This window comes from Aphelocoma coerulescens, chromosome 2, assembly GCF_041296385.1.
Source record: "Aphelocoma coerulescens isolate FSJ_1873_10779 chromosome 2, UR_Acoe_1.0, whole genome shotgun sequence".
NCBI classification, from domain to species: domain Eukaryota; kingdom Metazoa; phylum Chordata; class Aves; order Passeriformes; family Corvidae; genus Aphelocoma; species Aphelocoma coerulescens.
The window spans coordinates 94,197,006-94,212,504 of NC_091015.1; the positions used below are offsets into that span (position 1 = coordinate 94,197,006).

The 15,499-nt window shown below is 39.7% G+C and overlaps 1 long non-coding RNA gene across 1 annotated transcript; it reads right to left on the minus strand.

The window, feature by feature from the left end:
- Positions 1-2,985: 2,985 nt before the first annotated feature.
- Positions 2,986-15,085, minus strand: LOC138104851 (uncharacterized). Its single transcript, XR_011148310.1, has 3 exons — positions 4,496-15,085; positions 4,086-4,396; positions 2,986-3,073 (listed from the first exon to the last, which is right to left on the minus strand). It is a non-coding gene; the product is annotated as an uncharacterized lncRNA (long non-coding RNA).
- Between the last annotated feature and the right edge of the window lie 414 nt (positions 15,086-15,499).

The following is a 15,499-nucleotide window of genomic DNA, read 5'->3' on the forward strand; positions in this document are numbered from 1 at the left end:
CCAGGTCACCAAACCTGTTCTGCAACTGTCCTGCAAGTGGAGAAGGAGCCACCTTCCATGTGCCAGAAGTCAGGTTAGACAAATCAATTGTATTTAATTCAGTAAAAATTATTTCCTAATTATCTTTCCCTTTGATGTTTCATATTACAAAGACTAACTCATGCATTAATGCCTCACTGCTACTTGTGGCCAGTCTTGATTCTTCAGTCAAATAATAACATGGAAGTCTGTCTACAGTTTCCAGAAATGCATGCAAATCCTTGAATACCTGAATGTTTTGCTGTCTCTAGCATTAGAATGGTGGAGCAGGAAGATTATCCCAGATAATACAGGGTCTAAACCTGTATGTTTGTTTTCTCCTGCAGTAAGAAGGCTCTGAATACTTGTCAGAATGCAAGCTTAGTAAACCCAAAGTGCTAAAGACACTGAAGAGCATGTTTCAAATTTGGATGCTCTTGCTACTGTACTTTTCCATTAAAATGAGTTTGTGCAGTTTGGGGATTACTTTTGTTGTTTACCTGCTTCTAATTTAGTTGCTATATGCTAACTGTGTCATATTCTCCACATTGAGATATTTGTGAATTATTGCATTCATTTTCTATGTTATACCTGCTTTTAGGGGCTTTTCATACATTTATGTTCTTCACTAAATGAATAAGATGGGAAGATTTTAATTTGGATCCCAGGATGTGGGACTGGCCATAAATAAGTCTTGCAAGAGAATCATTTGAAACTGGAAAAACAAGAGAGAAATTTATAGCAAATAGATTTGTTCTTGAAATTTTCTTGCTTGTTACACAAGTTTTATCTTCCCATTTCGTAATACCACAATGTCTTGGGGTGACTTTATGATGTGTATCCCCTATCACCATTTTCCACTTCGTCTCACATGACTCACATGAACAAGACACACATGAATAAAAAATCCAACCCCATGCTGCATAGATTATACAGAGTGTTTTACTATTTTTAAAACCACAAGACCAGATTCATGGACCTCAATCATAACTAATGCCTGATGGTGAAAACAAAGCATATGAAACCCCAAACATTCTCCTCCCACTGGAGCAGGCAGTTTTTTATGGAGGGAGTGGGGCTGGTGCAGTCATGCCCCCTGCACAGCAGCCACATCCAGCTCTATTTCTGAAAACCTACAGATGCAGCAGCTAGCATTAAAATGCCTTTTTTTTTTTAAGAGACCTGAGATAGCAAACAAGGGTTTCGTGAAAAAGCCATGACCAGTGCCTCACCAGCCCAGTCCATCCTGTCTTCCCCTGAAATTCCACTTCTGTTTTCCTGGTTGCGGGGCTCCCTATTCCGTGTGTGTTTGTGGGGTTCTGCGTGCAGCAGCTGGGGAACAGCCGTGGGTCACAGGGGCCCCTGCGTGCTTGAGGCAGCAGCCACAGCAAGTGAGAGCACATGTCGGTGTTCTTCCTTCCGGCTGCCTCCCAGGCAGCCTGCAATTCCATTTCAAACAGCTCACGGTGCCAAAAGGTAAAGAGGGGATGTGGCGCTTCTAATCCAGACTTTTTCTCTTTGTCCCTGTCTCCCAGCTGCTATGTCCCAAAGAGCCTGTGGCCTGATGACTGCGAAATGTGTTGAGGAGACAAGAAGTTACAGTCCCCATTCTTGCACTCTAAGGCAGAAGAAAGAATGAGCCAGAGTGCTGAATTATGAGGGGAATTTTCTACCCACTGTTGCAGAAGAATGATGGAACACTTTTCAGTGGCTGAAGATCTGCTCTGGAAGCCTCCAGAGAAGAGTCACACTTAAGAGTCATACATGTACTGAATATTCTCCATCAGCTTACTTTAGGCAGACTGTAGCCATTCTAGGTAACCTTCATCTGACTAAAAGAAAATGTTTTCAACTTACATATTTGCATCCAAGCCAATCACATCAGGCTCCATGTCTAACCAGCAGAGAGATGGGTTCATGTTAGCTGGAAGCAAATATTCACAGCAGGTTGTCTGTCTGAGCTGGCTCTTTAGAGTCACATTTGGATGCACCTTAACTCTCCTCTTGTTCTCCGTAGGGAGCTCAGACAGCTCAAAACATGCTCCTCTCAGTTCTGTGTTGGAAATTAGATAGTTTTACTTGACTTGCTCAACTACTTTGGGGAATTTACCCATGCTTTTGTGTTCTGAAATCAGGCTGGTGTCACTTGTGGTCTCTTTGGGAAGGTGGAATGTGTGAAAATATTCAGGGCTGTGAGGAACAAATGTTACAGTTGTGTTTTAAATAGCAGACTAGAGAATCACTCTTTGCCTTGTAAAACTCAAGTAATTCTTGTCTAACAGCTAGAAAAACATAGTATTGTGCTGCTGTAGTCATTTCTCTTCCATCTCCTCTTTCTCTATTGCCTCCTCCCCCTGCCCACCCCCAAATTAATTCAAAATAATTCAGCTAGTAACTGCAAATGCTTTTCAGTGTTGAAGGAGGTGAATGGATCAAATCTACAAATGTCTGGGTTGTTTTATGATATATATATGTAGCTGTGGAAGCAGCTGTTCTGCTGCTCCTTCAGAAATGTCCTTGTCTTTACAAGTTATCTGCTTCTACATTGGAAGGCAAGAAAACTTTTTTTTTAAACTAAGATTTCAAAATATTGTGCCATAAGATTGTTTGAAACAGGGCATGTTACTGGACTGTGAGACCCTGTATCTTTAACCTTGTGTTTCAAGAGAATGTAATGATTCAGAAGTATGAAGAAAATGTAAATACAAAGAATATGAACAGCTTCAAATTTTTAATAACAGATGTGGAACAGAGGCAGTGGCTGAGAAGGCTATATCTAAAATCATAATGAAGTATAAAATTGGCTTCTTTCCATACAGTTCAGGTTCCTGTCTTCTTGCGTCTATCTCCGTGTCCGTACTGAGGCTGCACATTGCTGTAACTTTCACACTCTACAAATTCTGTAAGCTCTTCCAAGAAGACGTCACCCCCAGTTGCTTGAGCAATAAAAGTGCTTAAATAATGCTGCTCTGCTGAAGCAGATTTGCATTTCTGGAGAAAGCTAATTCTGCAGTGGATTAATTCTTTTTTGAATTGCTGCTGAGAGGAAATGAACCTGCAGAGAGACAGCTGAGTCGTAAATTTCTTGTCTAAGGTTACTTAAGGTCTCAATGTTCATTCCATACAACTCGCTTGTATTGGACAGATCAATATTTGCTTAACTGAGAATACACTAAGCTGTTACTATGATTTTACTAAACTGGAAATGTATTAGTAAGCACAATAACCAAGTTCAGGTTAAAATTTAAATGTAATCCATAAATCAGCAGTTTCAGTTAATCCAACACCATACAAATGCAGCAAACTCAACCTCTGAACCACAGAGATTGCAGTGTGCAGACTTGTCTTGGGTAACTGTAGATAGATTTCTTTCAGTACCTAGACACATGTCTTGGTTGATTTATGTCAGTAAACAGCTGTGCTATGTCAAAAGTGTGTGGCTCACCTCTGAAATAATGGTATGTGCAGTTTAATCACAGAGCAACATCATGGAATAGTTTAGGTTGGAAGGGACCTTTTGAGCTTATCTAGTTCAACACTCCTGCGGTGAGCAGGGATACCTTCCACTACAACACATTTCTCAAAGCTCCATCCAACTGGCCTTAGCTGTTTTCAGGGATGGGACATCTACATCGCTCTGGGCAATCTGTTCCTGTGTGTCACTATCCTCATTGCAAAAAATGTCACCCTTACAGCTAGTCTGAATCTACTAGTTTGAAGCCATCCACTCTTGTCCTATCACTTCATGTGCTTGTAAAAAGTCTGTCCCCATCTTTCTTATGGGCCCCCTTTAAGTACTGAAAAGCTGCTCCAAGTTCTTGCTGGAGCCTTCTCTTCTCCAGGCTGAACAATCCCAGCTCTCTCAGCCTGCCCTCCTAGGAGAGTTCTCCAGCCCTCTAATCTTCTTCATGTCCTTATCATCATGGCCCTGCACATTTAGCACTAACCTTCAAGAAATGATTAGTTTCTGCACACATAACCTAGGCATAATCTACTGGAACAGCTTTCAAATAGAACTACTTTTGAATCAATGGCTACATTGACTTTTTAAACAGCTTTAGACTTACCTTTAGAAAATTGCTAAACTCTGTGCCATTCCTTTACTTTTAATTCATTACCTTCAGCAAGTGGAAAGTACTTCACCACAGCCTGTAAGGGTATCAGGGTGCTCTGGCCTGTTGAGCTTCTGTCTGTTGAAGTGGGTCTCTCCAATAAATTGAGTCTTTCTTCTCATCTTTCTTCTCCAGACTTTCACAGGCAGGGAAAGATTTGGGGCTTCTCAGGTCTGTGCAGAAGAGTAAGAAAGCTACTTCTCTTCTGCAGGACCTTTGTTTCTTCTTTGAGTGCCAGTGTTTATTTTCATAAAGGAGTGACACCTCTGTGCAAATGGTATTAGAAATGTAACTTTTTATTTCAATGCTGCAGTATACCAGCTCACCTCCTTAACCTTAAAAAAATGGGCTTAAAGTACTCTTACCTCTCAACACTTCTTTTCTGCTTGAGTTCTGTTCATCTCAGATTGCCTTGTCTCAGAGTTTTGTTTTCCACTCCCTCTCTCTGGATGCCTTTGCAAGCAATCTCTGTGAATCTTTGACTTCAGTTTTAAGGCAGCCTTTTAACTTGTGTGCTGCTGATATGGCTTCAGTCTTCCCACCTGCTTTCAGACTGCTTACAACTAGATTGTGTGGGGCAGCTTGGATACGAAAACCATCTGTGCTGGTTTGGGCTGGGGTTGAGTTAATTTTCTTCACAGCGGATGATATGGGGCTGTGTTTTGGATTTGTGCTGAACACAAGGTTGATAATATAGAGATGTCTTTGTTATTGTTGAGCAGGGCTTGCTCAGAGCCAAGGTCTTTGCTGCTTTTTATACTGCTACGATGGTGAGAGGGGTGGGGATACATGGGAAGGTGGAAGGAGACACAGCCAGGACAGCTGACTGCAGCTGATGAAAGGGATATTGCAGACCATATGACATCGTGCTCAGTACATAAAGCTGTGGGAAGAAGAACAAATGGACATATATTTGGAGTGATGGTGTTTGTCTTCCCAAATCACTGTATAAGCGTCCCCTGCTTTCCTGGGGATTGCTGAACACCTCTCTGACCACGGCAGGGGTGAATGAATTACTTGTTTTGCTTGTGTGTGTGACTTTTGCTTTACCTTTTAAACTGTCTTTATCTCAACCTACGAGTTTTCTCACTTTTGCCCTTCTAATTCTCTCTCTGATCTCGCTGTGGGGAAGTGAGTAAGTGAATATGTGGTACTTTATTGCTGGTTGGTTTTAAATCCTGAGACCATCCTAAAACTGTAAAAAAATGTTGTTTGGAAGGGAATTCCTGGGGTCTCTACTCCAATCTTCTGGTTGAAACAGGGCTGTGGCTGCAGCAAATTAGGTCAGTCATGTTTATGTTTAAGAAGCCTTGAAAACTTCTAGAATTGTAGATTCTGGCTGCCCCATGAATAACCTGTTTCAGTGCTGCACTACCTTCCTGGTGAATGTATCTTTTCCTAACGTCCACCTTGAGCCTCCCAAGCTGCTACTCAAGTCCATCTCAAGCTTCTGCAAAGATGAGTGACACCCATCAGTTTTTAGCTGCCATTTGCACAGACGTGAGCTGATCACCCCTCTGAAAGCCCAGCCCCTCTGATAATCTCTTCACAAGACCACAGTCCAGCTCCTCACATATGTTCGGTGTCCCAAAGCATCTTAGCTTTTCTCTGCTGGACCCTCTCCAGTTTATCCATGGCCCTATCTAACTTAAGGACCCCTATCTGCACATACATGGGGATTCATCAATAATACTGAGAGAAGGAAGCTGAGAACTTCCCTCAGTATGCTCACCATGATCTTAACATGGGAGAGTCCATAACCTGCCCTGTTTACAGTAGTACCACACTGTCAGCTTGTACTCAGCCTGGCATTCCCTGCTCTCTCTGGGTTCTCTTCAGCAGGACTGCTGTTCATGCAGTCAGTTTCAATGCTGATTCAGTATTTTGCACTTCTTATTGAACTTCATGTCTCTGTTTTCCCGAATGATTAGCTCAGTGTTGGATTGCTAGACATTTGTCACAGTCAGCAAAAGTCTGCTTTCATAAAAATATCTAATGACTTGCTGAACACTTTATTATGCCCTCTTTTATGACATGCATACAAGCATGGCTCAGCTTTCTGGACTTCTAGCAATACAGCTTTTGGGATGCTAATAGAAATTAATGACTTTTCCTATTGGCTTCTACCTAAAAGACCCTGGACAACCCTACTTTTATATTCTGTCAGAACAAATCCTGTATACAATAACATCACTATTTGTCTTTGTCTACTTCAAATCTGTGTTCCTGACTGAACACAGTCTTCCCTACTTTATTTTATTATCATGAAACAGAGTGTTTCTATTCATCTCAAATACCAGTGGACTACGCAGAAAAAAACTGTGATGTACTGTACCTGTACTGATACACTTCCAAAGAAGCAACTAAACAGCTCCCTGCTGACCCTTGTAGACAGCAGAAATTTTCTGATGGTTACCAAAGACTTTCTGTCCTCGGCTCCAAGTGTGTCTTCGTGACACAACTGCATTTCAAACACATTAAATTTATTTTGAGCCCCATCTGCTACTTGCCTAGATGTGTCTATAGGGGCCACAGAAGTGGCTCCCTGTGACAATTTAGAAATATCTGCTCTGTTCTGTTTAGCAGATGGTCATATGAGTGTCAAAAGTTTTCTTGAAGTGATGGCACATAAACTACTCACTTCATCATAGCAAACTGGTATGAAAGTTTTCATTTAGTAGAGATGAACAAAACCTGCTCTTCAGAAGTCCAGCAATTATGCAAGAATTCTGGTTTGTAAAAGCAGTTGTGAATGTAAATACGTTATCAAACTCTGATTGTGACTATTTAATGAATTGCAAATATTTAGCGAAGGCATAAACAGAAAACAGGTGTTCTCTGCTGCCTAGACTTCATTTCCCACTTTCCTGAATCCTGTTTTATTTGCTTTATGGTTATTATAATGGCTGCCACCAAGCGCTGCCACTTCAGTGTGCTAACCGTGACTCACAGAAGTGCCTCATAAATTACATCAATGGGAAAGCAGATGAGCACATGAAGAGGAGGTGCAAAACTCATTAGTCATGCAGTCTCCTTTTCTGGGGACTGAATTGCCTGACAGAAAAGCATTGTGAGCGCCTCGTGCATCTGTCAAGTCCACCAGATGCCAATCTTACTCTTGCAGTTTTTGTGAAAGCTATGAATCGATATGCATTATTCAGCATTGTAAAACAGGACCTCAATTAAGCAGCCGACTAAAGCAGAAGGAAAGAGGTAATCACCCAATACACAGGGAGTTTCTTCAGACAAAGGGAATAATGTAGATTTTGCCACTTGAAGCAATATCTAGATCATAGTTCATTTATTTCTTTTTTGTATATTAGCTTGGATAGTGATTCAGTTGAGGACAGGTATTCTGGAGCAACCAAATGAAATGAAGAATCTGTGAGCTAGACATTGATTTTGATCAATCTGCACCAAATGAAGTGCATCAGTCTACTAGATCAAAATCAGAAAAGGACACAGTATAACATTCTGTCTGTATTTTTGGGGATGAGCCAGCATCTTCATTATAACCTGTGTGATATCAGGGATTTATAGCATACCTATAATAACTCACATACGGCTGAAACTGTGTAAGACCTTCAAATAGCTTTCCAGGATTTTTTTTCTTGGTTTATTTTCACAGAAGAATCCTAATACATTTACACAGGAGCACAGCACATTTAAGAAAAAAAAAAAGGTACAATTTTTTTTTATCTTACCAGCTGCAAAGGCATTTCCTCTGTGAAAGAGTCTCACTAAGCTTGACAGCAGAAAGGACTGCAATCTACTACAGCCATTCTCATAAAGTGATCTGACAGTCAGATCAAGCTCCCATTTAGTGATCAAGTAAAAATGAAACTCGAAGGCTTTACCAGCACTGGCAAATGTAAACATGAATCCACACCATCCTTTAGCCTGAAAAAAAAGAGCTTAAGAGACAACTTATGACAACCTGAAAAAATAAAATAATGACCATGAAAGTGTCAAAGGAACAGTAGATAGAATTCAGAAAAAAACCTCACCAACAGAAGAGCTGAGCCCCATGAGGAGGCATGACACAGGGTTTTGTCTATCCTGAAAATATTTGTCTCTCTGAACAGAGTGCAATGCAAGTTTTTGATCCCCGAAAAAGCCAAAAAATTATGACCTTTTCTTTCTATATGAGGATGCATTGAGTCAGAACTGTGTTTACTATGTCCAAATGATCTTATATTATAACCTAATATAGACCTGCCTCTCCTTCTCCCAGTTTTTCTCTACATTCAGAAAAAATGCAAATATAAACATGCTGAATCTGGTCCCTGCAGCAGGTCCCTGAATCTGGTCCCTGCAGAAGCTTCAGAAGTTCTCTGGTACCAATTTCTCCAGCTATCTGGCTCTGGTTTGTAGCTGACAAGTTTATCTTGTTTACAGCTAACAGGGATATGTCAGTATTTCTTGGCAGCAGAGCAGATGTACCCAAAAGGACAAAGCCATTTGAGTCTACTTTTAAGTACTCATTGTTCAGGTGAAGATCTAACCAGCTTAAATGGACTGAAGCACTAAGGGCAAGAAAAGAGGGAAATAATCAGTAAGCAGTGTTTGCTTCTGGCATCTTTTGATTCTCCCCAGTTTTCACTTTACTTTGCTTTTGCCTCTTGGGCACTAGTACACTCTTAAATTTGTTTCTGTAACTCAGGAACAGGATGTACACAGAAACTTTTGCAGGTCAATATGCCTCTGTGTAAACCAGTCAATTCTTGCATTCATTCCACTTTTTTTTTTTTCCCCAATGAGGATAGCAATTTATCTGCAAAATGATGATTCTACTCCTCATTGTAAGAAATGTTATATAAAAATGTTATGTAAAAAAATTCAGCGGTTGACCTGCACACATCTGATTGTACCATTAGGAGCCCTCAAGAGAAATGCACCAGTAATAGAGAATTGATCAAGGTAATGTTGCTATCACAATAATAATGATACTAAGAAAAATCTTGTTCACGAGCAGGGGACCTCTTTATTAATAGTCCACAAACGATAAGTGTATTCTGCATACTTTATGAGACTGCTTTTACCAAATTGGTATGTTGACTGCTTTATGTGCCATAACAATTAATAACATACAGATTAACAACTGCTACCTTTAGGAGCTAAAAATGTAAAGTAAACTTAGCTGCCAGCTAAAATGCTGTCTTGGGAGGTGGGATGTGTTGCTGTGAAAATGTTCACATTATACGTAGTTTCCAGCCCTTTTAAAAAAAAATACTTTTCCTCATGGTAACTGAAACTTGTAAGGAATTTTCAATGACTAAGGCAGGCGGCAGAAGGAGCATTGCTGTGAATGGATAAATCTCTGCCTTCAAAGCATTAAACAGTGTGAAAGCTTGATAAACACACACACTTTAGGAGAGTTCAAATCTGGTGGAGCTGGGAGAGGAGCGAGGAGCTGGGGCCTGCTAAGTCCAAAAGCATCTTGGGCTGCTTTAGGAGCAGCGTCATCAGCAGTCAAGAGAGATGACCTTCAGCTCTGCTTGGCATTGGTGAGACATATCCAGACTGCTGTGTTCAGCTCCAGGCTCCTGAGGATAAAAAAAGATGTGGGCTTATTGGAGCAAGTCCAGCAAGAGATCACAGAGATGATGAAATGTCTTCAGCATGAGGGAAGGGTGAGAGAGATGGAGCTCTTCATGCTGAAGACGAGAAGGCTCTGGGGAGTCCTTATAGCAGCCTCCCAGTAGCTGGAACTGATTAAATGGCTTTGCCTTCATCCATGACATTGTCCTTCACGTGTCCTTCAAATGCCCGTTCATTTCACCTCCCTGCCTGACCTGGCTTGTGTAAGTGGAACTGAGCAAGGCTGAGCAAGGCTCCATGCAGCTGAGAGCAAAAGGACTGGTTGGATGAACTCCACACAGCCTTTGTAGGCCAAAGGAGACTCAGGCCAAGCCCATGGCCCCAGGATGCAGCTATTAAGTGTTGTGAGCTTTTCATTCAAAGTCTTTGGGACCCCATGAAGAAATCTGTCACAGCCCATCAGAATGGGTATTTCTGTAACATTGGTATCGTGTTCCCATGTGCTCTGTGCCCTATGTCCTTGTGTCAAGATGGTTGAGTTTGGCAGAAAGAGCCAGTTCTGCCCTGCATTTACCCATATTTCCTGTTTCAAGTGGTGATGGGAATTGCATTTGCATTTTTCTCAGAGAAGATTAGTTGGACTTTGAGATAGTGCTTGGAAACAAATAAACCTACATGTGTGTATGTATTTTGAACAACCAGGGAAATGGCATGGGGGAAACCCCTAAGTTACTTGATTGGACAGATGTTTCCAGAGAATATTTTGGATTATCTAGAGTCAAGATTCAACATACACTGGATCAGAGATTTGGGTCCAGGAACAAAAGAAATTCCCGAAACACCATGAAAGTGGTTGATAATTTTGCTGATAGAGCAAGTCTATTTAGCACAGTGTATTTGAAAAATGGGTAGCACATTTACCTCAGTGAAGTTGCCATTTCTGACAAAGAGTCTTTCAGTGGTTAATGTATAGAGACAAACAGCAAAGTAAATGTTTAAATGCACATGAAAAGTCAGACCCTTTTTATACCAAATGTGAAAGAAAACCTCAGACTATGGCCTGCATACAAGTCAAGCACAGGCTCCCCCAGATCTATTAAGAAAAGCACAAACTGACTCCAAAGCTGTTCAGGTTTCTCTTTGGCTGTAGAATTCTGCCTCCATGTTGTCACTTGTTTCTCCTGCATGCCACACCATAAGCACACCCAGTTCTTCCCTAGGGAAGGAACAATCTCCAGTTCCTACCAGGAGATCCTTGCACTCATTTTTATAAGATGACAGTCAAAAACCAAGGTCGCACAAAAAATCTAGATATTGTGGTCATATCTTCTCCAAAGGGACAATCCAGACATGCATATAGCTCATTTCATGAGTTTAAAAACGCGTCTGAAAGTTGCTCAGAGCAATTTCTCTTTCTCAGGACTTTGGACTTTTTTGCTTAGAATCAGAAAACTACTTTTTGAAGATTGGTTTGGGGTTTTTTTTTGTTTGTTTGTTTGTTTTGGGTTAGTTTTGGTTTGATTTTCCTTTTTTTTTTTTTTTTTTTAGGGTTGTTTTCCTGTAGAAAGGAGCAGTAAGTACTGCAGTAGCCTTTGCACACGTTTCCAGTGAGGTACTTGTTATGGCTGTAATGTCTGACATGACTTTGCATGGACAATCAGCATGGGTGAAGTTGTTTACAAAGGTTGTTTACAGTTGTTCTGAATTATCTCTTCCCAAATACATGAATTTTCATTGTCAGCAAAATAACTGTAGTCCAGTTTGTGTTCTCGTGAGACTTCACTTTAGAGATGGAAAGATCTTTGGATGTTTTTGGTAGGATTTATTTTAGAAAAGGTGCCAAAAGATCTACCCCAAAGTTCTGGTCAATGTGATACCCCATCATTAAGGGAAATTTCTTGTAACAGGAGCTCAAAGACCAGGGCATGCAAAGAAAACCAGGCTAGATCTCCATCCAAGGGGTGGTGAATGAGTTCTAAGAGAAATGTTATGAGCACTTTAGAAGGAATGGCATGTGGAGAGGGACAGCCAAAATAAGGTAAGCCAGAAAAGAAAGAAAAAAACCCCATTATTTATCCATTGTAAAAGAAAAGCAATGCTTACTGCAATAGATCAAAGCAATAGAAAGGTGGAATAAAATTGCTTGGTTTTTTGTGTAAAAAGGAAGAAGCAGAAAAACTTAGCAAGATAAAAATGTAAGGAAAAAGTTCAGGTAGGTGCCATCATTGACAATAACCATTATGGTAAACAACTGTGTTCCTTGGGTATGTTTATAAAATAATTCTGGATACCTATAGTGGTCTGAGCTTCCTATTTTGCTGTCTAAGCATTAGCTCTTCATCAGCAAATTTATGTAAGGGAGAGGAAAATAAGATGAATTTAGAAGGTGATACCCAAGTAGATGATTCTGTGGTGGATATGCTTTACCCAGTTTAGCTTTCATTTACTGAATAAAAAACAAGGCATTTGCTGTGCCTGCAACACTAAATTAAGGACATAATCATTCCAAGCTGTTACAATGTTGGAAATCAAAACCAAATTCATGGTACTAGTTGACCTACCTTGACACACACAAGTTCATACTCCCGAGTAGCTTTCACTCTTTGCAGAAGTCTGAGATCCTTGTAGTGTTCCTGGAAACCAAAAGGTTCAGACTCAGTGTGCTGAAATGAGAAAGGACATTCTTATAAGCTACTGAAATCCAGATACTGTCTATATGGAGGTTATATACTATATATACCATATATATGTATATATTTATATATGGAGGTTATACACCAAAGCGTGAACCACTGTTTCTCACCTATGTCCTGCCTTGCAGTCCAGTCGCTGCTATTCCCATTTTTTTGCCAATTGTTAGAGACTTCAAGTGTTTTCCAGGTCTGTGTCAGTCATTTGTGAATCAAGATGCAAAACACGTGGCTTCCTATCACAACCAAAAAAGAACATGTGAGATACAGAATCCTATGAGAAGTTAGGAAAACCAGCAGGACTTTTGTCCAGGAACTTCCTGTGTCTAATTGCAGCACACAGGCAGGTAACCTACACACACATCAGGAAAGGTGAAGGGAAGGTGCTTGCACACCAAAGTACTAGAGCAGCCTGACAGCCTCTGGTGGTTGACTGGAGAGAATCACTGAAGGCAGCGAGCAAATGTAGTTTGCATTTGCAGAGTGGATATAGACTACATTTCAGGTTCTAGTGCTTGATTTATAGCTTATTAGTATCAAAAGTGGGAAGAAAATGTTGGTTAATTTCATAAAAAGCCGTATTATGGAGGTAAGACGAAGCTCTGAGGTATTAATAGATTGTGACACAGCAAAGTTGTGGCAATAATAACATGAAGTAAATCAACAACAATCTGTTTTGATAAATTCAAACTGAATTGCTAGAATGTGTTTAACAGGGGACCCATCTCATACTCTTCCTGTTTATTAAGTCTTTTCTTTGGGATAATGCCAGCCTTAAACATTTCCCATTCATTGATGTATTTACTGTCAGAAAGGACCTGGGGATTTTCATGAGCAGAACATGATGAGTCAATCATGCACCCCTGTGATAAAGCACAAAGAATACTGAAACTGCATAAGCAAGAGTGAAGCCAGCAGGTAGAGAAGTGCTTTCCCCCTCTCTATTCAACACTGCTGAAATTCTGTCAAGAGAATTGTGTCCAGTTTTGCCACTGCACTACTATTTATGGGAAGGATAAGAGAAGGATCTTGTTGCTTTCTTCAACTACTTATAGAGATGGTTTAGAAAAAATGGAGGCTGATGCTTTTTAGGGATAAAAATGATAGGGTGAGAGGAAATGGATGGACATTGCAAAGTGTGAAATTCTAATTAATTGTTTGGGGAAAAAAATTGCAATTAATGAGACTGCTGAGAGACTTCATTAAATGTCAAGCTTCAGAATTATTTAAAACTTAACTGGTCAACACCTTGAATAATGTGATTTAGAGGTAGAGAGGTAGAGTTTGGGCCTGATGATCCTAATGGGTACCTTCCAACCTATAAAATTTTATAATCCTATGATCCTGCTGATGCCTGCAGAAAAAATAAAATCCTTTCTCATCTCAACAGAGCCAGATTATTTAGAAATCAATTTTTTAAAAAACAGTAGGTTAAATTCCCTCATGATATCACTGCATCAAAGAATGGAATTGCATTTAATGTTCCTGAATTCTAAATAAACTAAGTACCAATTGTAAAAGAAGGTAACTATTATATTGGAGGAGTATCTGTCCAGGACAGTATGATATGACACAGTTTCTTGTTTAAAAACAGTGTTTAAATCCTAGATTTTTTAAATCCTGGGATTTTTTTGGCCAACCAATGTTTAAGTATATTTGGAAAGTTGTGTTTAACCTGCTTTTGAATATAATTTCTTATGTTATTGCAGTAAGTCTGGATTGTAATATGTCAGAAAATGCTTTCAGAATTCAGGATGCACGGAAACCTAGCCTGAAGCTCTGAAAAAACAATATGCACATTTTTATCTCAATTGTTCTTCCATAGTTTATAGTGAATGTAATTGGACTGAGACTCTCACAATAATGTGAACAGATGTCATCACTTGTAATATGTTGTTCCATATTAGATTCTATTTTTATTACCATTGAAATGGGCCTTTAATGCACATCTCCTTCCTGTGAAGTATGAAACAATTTAGAAGTCCAGGAGCAGTGTCTAACAGATAAAAGATATACAGATGGGAGCCAGAAAAATTTTGTATCACCCATTAGAGAGAAAAGCCATGACTTTATGAATGAAGTTTTTTACACTGTGTAGGAACCCAGAGTGCCGAGAATATTTCTCTGCCTGTTTTTAAGGGTTTTTACCCCCTGGATACCACTGGTATAGCATTAAACCTTGGAAAAAATTACCAACAGTTAGACAACAACTAGAAAATACAGGGGTGTGAATTAGGTTATAGACTACTATGTAAGATTGTCACAGGGTGAAAAATTTAGAGGTTTTAGGCTTCTCTTTATAGTATATAGATAAGAGTAAAAAATATCAAAATGGAGGATTGCTGTTGCTCTCTAAACCTTCTTCTCCTTCTTCTGCCATTCCATATTTTTCAGTAAAAGTAGTTTGGAATGATTGGATAGAAAATTCCGCAGTTCCTAATCGTGTTACTGAATAATTGGTAAGAAAGTGAAAATAATGTACGTTTTTAGTAACTATTGGTTAAAATGTCTTTAAAAGGCTGTGTAAATCTTGATAATTGCTCACTCCTACTTTTCCTCCTTCCATGCTGTACCTGGGTCATGCTAGTGGCTCAGTTTTTTTCTGATAAGATTTAATAAACAACTATCTAGAATCACTGAAACTACAGAAGACGTCTCGCTTTATCTTTTAAACTCCTTGCAAGGACTTTCAGCAAATTCTCTCCCATCAGGAGAGATTCAATTTATGGCACAATAAAGTGTCACACTGGAGAGTGAAGATGTCACCTCAACATTTCTTGGACATTCCTATTACAAAATTAACAGCACATTATGAGATAAAACAATCAAACCAACAAGGGTTATCATTGTCCACTGGGTATTCCCCATTGTCTGTCATAGAAGCTTTAGTGAAAAGGACCAGACAAACAGTCATTCAAAAATGTTAATAAGACTTGAACACACTCCTAAACAAATTCAGTATTGCTTGTATCAATTGAGGAATACCTTAGGAATACCTGAGTCTATTTTTGAAGACATCTGCAAAAGAGAAGAGCAAAGAAGTATCTTCAGACTCTGCCTTCCATAGTGATGCATAGAATTGCCTAAACCAGACAGGATTTGGTACCTGCTCCCCACTCCATAGATGAAGTTCATCTC